Source organism: Ictidomys tridecemlineatus, chromosome 12 (genome assembly GCF_052094955.1).
Source record: "Ictidomys tridecemlineatus isolate mIctTri1 chromosome 12, mIctTri1.hap1, whole genome shotgun sequence".
In the NCBI taxonomy this organism is placed as follows: Eukaryota; Metazoa; Chordata; class Mammalia; order Rodentia; family Sciuridae; genus Ictidomys; species Ictidomys tridecemlineatus.
The window spans coordinates 82,059,823-82,068,238 of record NC_135488.1 but is presented as its reverse complement, the minus strand read 5'-3'; the positions used below and the strand labels follow the sequence as shown (position 1 = coordinate 82,068,238).

The 8,416-nt window shown below is 38.8% G+C and overlaps 1 long non-coding RNA gene across 1 annotated transcript; it reads left to right on the top strand.

Moving 5' to 3' along the window:
* The first annotated feature begins 2,092 nt into the window (after positions 1–2,092).
* On the top strand, positions 2,093–7,467 carry LOC144369603 (uncharacterized). The gene is made up of 2 exons (XR_013429394.1): positions 2,093–2,216; positions 6,927–7,467. It is a non-coding gene; the product is annotated as an uncharacterized LOC144369603 (long non-coding RNA).
* The last annotated feature ends 949 nt before the right edge of the window (positions 7,468–8,416 follow it).

The window sequence follows — 8,416 nt, the reverse complement described above, 5'->3', positions numbered from 1 at the left end:
ACTGGGTTGAGTTGGTGCTTATTAGTACAGCAGTCGGGAAAGCAATGCAAAGTCAGTTGTGGCTGGTAAGCCATCTACAGGAAAAGACTATTGAGCATATTTGTTAAAGGCGATTTTTAAAAATAATGTTACTTCCGTGGACAGATCGTCAGAACATTCACAACTAGTGGGTGAGACGGGCACTACTGTAATATTAAGAAATGCCCACACAGAGATTATACCCATTGTTTTGGGAAAACAGAGTATGAGTAATTTTGCCTGAAGCCAGACGGAAGTAGCAGTATTAAAATGCTTGTACTTTTAAGTAGAGGTTAGGAGCTCTGCACAATGCCAAAAAATGTCATTCTTCAAGTCTTGTGTCCCACCCAGTTGTGCAGTACAATCCTGTATAGGATCTCCTGCTCAGACTGGAGCCACTTCCATGGCAAAACTTCTTTATTCCCCCACAGATTTGTTAGCACTTTTTGACCTCCACTCCTGTGAGAAAGCTTCAGGAGCTCCAGCCTCCTGCTTGATGAGGGACCTGTGTCTTCCAAGGAGAGTTGCTGAATATTCTGGATTCAGCAAAAGATTGATACTTGACTATCCCTCTGTGCTGAAGGGTCTGACTGTATATCACTCCAGGGCTCACTCTATGTTTAATAGAAGAGGAGGTGGGCTTCACAGTCAGACAGGACGGTGTTTGAACCATGCTCAATAGTGTAAAGTGAGCAAGTTACTTAAACTCTTAGTTCCCTTATGTAAATTGCTATGATGATAGTACCTGTACTATTTAAGTTAGAGCATTTTTATGAGTAGCTAATGAAACAATGCTCATAGTTTTGTAGCACAAGGACATTTTCAATAAGTGTTATCCAGGGCACCAACTTCCACCCAGGCATACAATGGCTGTTTAATAAATATTGTGTGAAATCAACAAGGAAAATAGTCAAAATAAGAATGGGCACACACATGCACACGTGCAACACACACAAACACACACAGCCTTTAGGGCTACAGTTATAATCAAACTCATTGCAAATTTTATTCACAAAGCCACCTTCCCTGGGCCAGAAAGACTACATGCTAGACTGAGCAGAAGACTATGAGGAACCAACTCTCCTAGCTTGGAATCCTGCTCCCTTACAGAAGGGAAACCTCAAGCCTCAGTCACGCTGGCTGGCAGTGTAGGAGTGAGATCCTGAATTTGTGAGATCTGCCACTTCTGGATGCACAAACACAAAACACAACCACATAATGCAGTGTGGAAATTAACTATGATACGCTATATCAGTTCTAGGCACATTAGCAGAGATTGAAAATGGTTTCACACTTAGACATTTTCAATGGATGATAAATAGGGTTAATGGATTGTGACTGAAATACTCCTGCCCTCTTAAATCTTCCAGGAAGCTTTTAAAACTGGTAAATACATATTCTTCATGATGGCTTGCTAAAGTCTGCTCTAATTCAATTTCAAGCTGCTTAGGACTGTGCAAAATGCAAAAACCTGCTTGCAGAAACATTCAAGCCCTGACACTTAAACACACACACACACACACACACACACACACACACACGGAGTGAGAAAAATGATGCTTTAAATCATTCAGTTTCCTAGAGTCTTTTGAAGTCCTGCACATTAGCATTGGCCTGGTGTTAATCTTCTTTTCAGAATAGAATCCAAGGTCAGTATTTTGTTTGCATGTTTATCTCTGGAAGCTTGGAATGCTCAGGGCTGTTCTTTGAATCGATTTGTATAATGCTTCACATCAATGGAAAGCAGAAGAGAGATTTGGGGGCTATGAAACTTGTCATCTAGTAGGTTGCAGTGCCCCTACCCCATTTTGCCACATTTATCCTGGAGGGAACTGAGCTCACTTGAGCCAAAGGAGGGATATGATAGAGAGCAAGTACTCTCACACTGGGTGGAGTTACCCAGCATGGTCCCTTTAATATAATTCCAAAGGCTTGACAAATTCACACCAGGAAGAGCTTTGTGATCTAGTTGTCTTAAACAAAGTACTCAGGAGATAGCAGCTGTGCTGCCCTTGAGTGACAATGATGAAATCATCTATGGCAAGGGAGCCATGGCAGTGCAATCAAAGGGTGACAGATCAAACCCTAGGAACAAAGAATTGTGAGGAAGCCTAAGTTTTGCCAAGGAGTTGTTGGAAGGACAGAGATGGGTGGGTAACATTCAGATGTGAAGGACAATTCAAGCAACGACTACACAGGTGGGTCTTTTTCAAAATTGCTAAAGCATGTCACCTTTGAGGAAAAGAAAGGATGACATCCCGTGTCTTTTTATGGGGTGGGTGAGTACTGGGGATTGAACTAAGGGGCACTTGACCACTGAGCCACATCCCCAGCCCTATTTTGTATCTTTTATTTAGAGACAGGGTCTCACTGAGTTGCTTAGCACTTCACCTTGTTAAGACTGGCTTTGAACTCTGAATTCTCCTTTCGCAGCATCCTAAGCCACCTGGCTAGACCCAGTGTCTTTTAATCCTTGCTCTGGGAAGAGAAGAGTTTATTCCACTGGAGAACCAACTAGCTCTGCTACACAGGAGAGTACTCAAATTTGCATACAAATCTGGGCTCAAGGCACTTAGCAGCTAGATGATTTTTTGTTTTTGTTTTTTATAATTGCTCCTGTCTTGAGATTTTAATTACATCTTTTGAAAAAAAATTATTTGACTATCTTTTGATAGTCATATCTTCCTCACTGGATTGCTTTTTTAGTTCAATGAGTAGAAATATTTTATAAGCTTTAGAATCTTACCTAAATGCTAATTATCTTCATTAATGCAATTATTAATTTCTTATTAGGAAATAACCTGATAAGACAGAATCCCTTTATTCTTATAAAGAGCTCAAGTCCAGAGAAGCTAAACTAACCTGACTAGTGATTGATTTCTAGTAGATGGACAAAAGAAGCAAGTTGTCCCCATTCATATTCACATATTGGGTCTATGTAGCCTCCACAGCATCTACATAGTAAATTAAATTCCTGAAATGATTTGATAACAGTAATGGCGAATCAATTGTTGTTTTGTCTTAGGCTGACTCTGAAGAGATTTAGAAGAAAGGATTTCTGGCATCACAGATCAGTGGTTTTTTCTTTCTTCCTTCTCCTTCTCCTTCTTCTTGTTCAGAGATCTTTAACATCTCTTTCCCTAACCTGGGGAACATACAGAGTTACCAGTGCAGAATTTGACCAAGTAAGGACATTAATGCAAAACAAAACAGAGCCAAGTGCAGTGGTACACACTTATAATTTCAGCAATTTGGCAGGCTGAGGCAGGAGGTTTGCAAGTTCAAGGCCAGTCCAGCAACTTAGTTGGACCTTGTCTCAAAATTAAAACAACAACAACAACAACAAGAAAAGAACTGGGTTGTAGCTCAGTGGCAAAGCACCTCTAGGTTCAATCTCCAGTGACAAACAAACAAACAAATCCAGGAAATTACTATTTATTCTTACTCTCATTCCATATAGACATCTCTCAAGTCCAATTTCTCATATAAGAATGAGAATAAGAATAGATAGTAATTTTAACATATTTTCTTCAAAGCTGGAAGAACAGACACACAGATTTGTTCTTAATAGCATTAAGAAAAACAGACTTATTTCTTCTCATGTTCTAGTAAAGTGATCCAACATTGTCAAGACTGGCTGGGCCTGCACACCTGCTTTGGAAACAAATTTCTGTCACATGTTGCATGATGATGTTTGGGCCAACAACAGATCCATATATAATGGTGGTCCTGTAAGAGTCATCACCCAATGAGAGCATAGCCATTGTAATTTTTGTAAGTGTATTTTATGATGTTTAACCTATGAAATCACTTAATGACACATTCCTCAAGTGTGTCTCTGTCATTTGCAGTACATGATTATACTTGGATGGTTCAGTCTTCTGAGACATCTCCCAAGCCCAATTTCTCCTTACCGTTCTCTTCTTCTAAGTAGTTCTTCCATCTTCAGAGGTAATAAAGACAGATGAAACTATAAAATTCATATTCCCAGAAGCTAGTAACCCTAGTTAGGGTACTTCACGGAGTAATTGATTTCCCATTGTACTGAGCATTTGACAGCCACACATTTTTTTTCCTTGTGTGTCTTTCCTCACAGACATAGAAAGCAAACCACTCAGGATAATGGGATAAAGTACTACATTAGGATCTGTAAGCATATGTGCATTTATTCATAACAATGTTGAAAAGAATTTAAGGCATTTAAATCAATTGCATATGTATTCACCATATAATTTAATTAGCACTTATGGAAGGCACCATAAGAGTTCCTATTGCATTATTTCCATTACAAATAATTACAAACAAAAAAATACTTGTAGCATTAGGGATGGTGTTCTCTTTGTGATTACAAGAGGGCAATTTGTTTAAAAGCTCCACTGACGTCATGAAGGCAATAGCTATTTATCATTTCAGCAAAATGTAAAAGATGATCTTTGCCAAAGGAAATAGTGTTTTTCATTGTAGCACTTTGCATACTTAAGTACACATAACAAGCCAATAGAGCTAGGGGGTTGCTATCTATTTAAATTGCCTGATTTTAAAATGAAGTGGAATTTTGTGAAAAAGGAGGGGAAATGGTAACCTAAGTGTTTGTAACAACAACAACAACAACAGAACAAGAGCAACTACCATCATTTATTATATGTCCAATGGCTGTTGGGTAGGGAACTATATTTAATATATACAACATCCCCAATTCTTGAAAATAGCTCTAATTCTTACACATAATGTTCATTTTCCTCATGGGGAAACTGAAATTCAGTGAGTTCCTATGTAAATTGCACAAGGTCAAGTTAGAGGCATCAGGATGTAAAGTTGTATTGACAAGATATGAAAACAGTTTTCTTTATGTATTTCTTTCCTATTCATCATGACTATGTCCAGAATAGGCAAACAAGGAGGCAGAATGTTGATTGTGGTTGCTACTGCCTGGGAGTGTTGGAAGATTGGAGGATAATAGCTAAGACATACAGGAATTCTTTAAGTGATAAGAGTGTCCAACATTCATTGTGGTGTCTTGAGTGGTAACTACTAAAAAACAAGACATTTTACACATTAAGTTGGTAAAATGTATATTAAGTGAATTATCAAAGATGTCAAAAATTGAGAAAACCAAAAAGAAAAAATGTCCATAGCATTTCTAGTAAAGAACAGTGTCCTTACTCAGGTATGGTACTTTAGTGCAAATAAGAGGTGAAAATCCACTGTGACTTGCTTTTGCAATTCCTTTTAAGAAGAATCAGGGGAATCTAAATTACATGCTGCTATGTGTAGAAAATCCCATAATTACATGAATTCAGATGCATTCAGTTATCTCCTACTTTCATATAAATATTTTTTACCATCTTAGTAAAAGCAAATAAAAGTGAATTTCTTCCTAAAGATTTTTTCATAGGAAAACAAAAGACATCGTTTTTTCCCCCACAAAGACCAAGGCATAATCAAAGACTTCCCGAGCACTTAAAATATAACATCAGAGGGGGAACCTTATTCATGCAAACTAAGAGTGAGCTTAATTGAGAGAGTTGGCATAGGGGGTTGGTTACATTCTCTTTCCCCTTTCAAATATTTTTGATGACTTTCCAAAAGCATAGTCCATCTCACCTCCCAATCCATTTCTTCAGAGAGAGAGAGAAAGAGCACCAATTCATCTGGTAAACACAATGGGCAAGTTTTTTGGTTTTTTTTGTTTTTTTTTGTTTTGAAAACTGGTACTTCACGACCTTTAAGAATAATCTACTTCACTCAACTGAAATTGCTAATTAATAGAAAATCACTCCAGGCATGGCAGTTCATGCCTGTCATCCCAGTGACTGGGGGGTAGTGACAAAGGAGAATCACAAGTTCAAGGCCAATTTGGGCAACTTAGTGAGACCATTTCAAAATAGAAAATAAAAGGGCTGAGGCTGGGGCTTGGGCTGGGGCTCAGTGGTAGTGCAGTTGCCGGGTATGTGTGAGGCACTGGGTTCGATTCTCAACATTGCGTATAAATAAATAAAAATAAAGATCTATCAACAACTAAAAAATATTTTTAAAAAGGGGGGGCTGGGGATGAAGCTCAGTGGTAAAGTGCCCCTGGGTTCAATCCTCAGTACAAGGAAAAAAAAGTTACATCCCTAAAAGAGCCTAAGATTGATAGCTTCATCCAGAGCTTTCCTCTATGACTCTGAAACCATTTTTCATGGTGTTAGAAAGAGGTATTTCTGACATATTTCATTGTGTATATACTTTTCTTGGGATGAGAACTTTACCTGGAACTCTATAAGAAATACTATGAGAATGGATAAGTGACTTTTTTTTTAAGTGGAAAGTAGACTGTTTTTTGTTTGTTTGTTTGTTTTTTGCTTTTTTGACTGGGGATTGAACCTAGGGGCACTTAACCACTGAGCCACATCCCTAGAGCACCCCTCCTTTTTTTTTTTATTTTGAGATAGGGTCTCACAAAACTACCTAGGGCCTTGCTATATTTCTGAGGCTAGCTTTGAACTTGTGATCCTCCTGCTTCAGCCTCCTTAGCCACTGGGACTGGAGATTTGTACCACTATGCCCAGATGAAAACAAACTTTGACAAGCCAGGAAAGCAAACCTATATCTCGAACTGCATCTCATGTTCCTTCAAGGATGGAAGTGTCCAATATAATCAACTTGCTACCAAAAGGTGGTAGGTCTCCTTGATCAATATAGCCATATCAGGAGCTCAGGGCTAGTCTTTGAGTCTGGAAGTTGTACAGCCAGTATCAGCAATAACCAGATCAGAATTTTTAAACAGAAGCCATGCTATTAGACCCACGTATAGTCTCAACCTCTCCAACCATTACCGCTCCATTAATGTGCTGTGTGTGCTAATCTGGGGATGGCCATGGGCTAATAAACAATGATCAACTCATTCTGTCTACTTGGTTGTTCAGCGCAGCTTTCCTGCTGACTAGTTTCTTATATGTAACCAAGAGGATCTGAGCAGCTTAAAGGAGAGACTGTGGGAGACCCAGAGATGTGCTGCCCAGCTTCCTTTGACAGGAAGGACTTCGTGCCTCAGTTGTCAACTCTTTTCGGGTTTGCCTCAGCCACAGATTGCTGCTTCTCCCCAAGGCTCATCCTTCCCAGAGCATCCCATATGTAATGAATGATGGACGCAGAAACTAAGAGGCACGGCTAATTAAGATGCCTGCAGGACAGCTCCCACGAACTGTGCTAAACACTGACCTCCCAAAGGGGTAGAGCAAAGCTCTGTTGGACCCGAGTCACAGTTCAGCTTCTTCCTCTGCCTATCCTGCTGCCTGTGCACTTCCTTTCATGGACATCAACATCAATACCTACTACATACCCTAAATGCCCATCTCCCTAACCATCTGTTTCAGGAAACCCTGCTCATGATAGAGTCCTCCATAAAACACTGCCTTGGGAAATGTTGTACTAGAAGAGTTGTAAAAATAAATTGTATCCTTCTCACTTATCAGTTCTTTCAAGATAACAAGTATTTTAAAAGTGATTACTGACAAATGTTTCTCTAAAACGTTTTTGTTGCATTTTTTTCCTTCTTAGTTATGAGCATTAGTTTGGTACCCATAGATTAAAGCAAACCAAAAGAAAAGAAGAAAGATAGCATTACATAATTTCATGCAAGACACCACTAGGCCTAGAAACTCTAAGGGATTGTTTTTATTTTTTATTTTTTTTTGGCTATATAGGATGCTATGTTGACTTAGAACCTTCAAGAGGCAAGAGACATATGAAAAAAAATAAATAAATAAGAACCAGAGATTGCAGTGGAGTGGTCATAAGGCAGTAGATGATTAATTTCTAAATGAAGAAATACAAAAATGTGTTCTAGAAGCCAGGGTCACAAAGGGGAGGACATACTCAAAATACTAAGAAAACATTAAAAATAAGACAGTGAAACAATCTCAGACTGGAATTGATGAAATGTTCAGAAAAAAGGAGGGATTTAAATATATTTGGTCCCTCTCTTCCAAATTTAATTGAATTGTTCCTATATAAGAACAAAATGCTCAAAACTATTTGCAAGATCCTTACGTTTGTGGGGCTCAGTGCAATGCTGTAGAAATTGCTGTGGACTAAGGTGTCCCCTCTAAAATTTGTATGTTGAGATCCTAATCCCTAATATGATTGTATTTAGAGATTGGCCTTTTGTAGGAAAATTAAGGCTAAACAAGGTCACGAGGGTGAAATTCGAATCAGACAAAACTTGTGAGTTTGGAGAGAGAAAGAGAAAATCTTGTCCACTCACAGACATCAAAGGAGACCATTTGGAATCTGCAGGTGAGGATTGGCTGTAAACCAGGATACCCCTCACTGGGAAAATAACTGACCTTGACACCTTGATCTTTGATTCCCCAGCCTGCAACCACATGAGAAAATAAGTTCATATTTTTTAAAC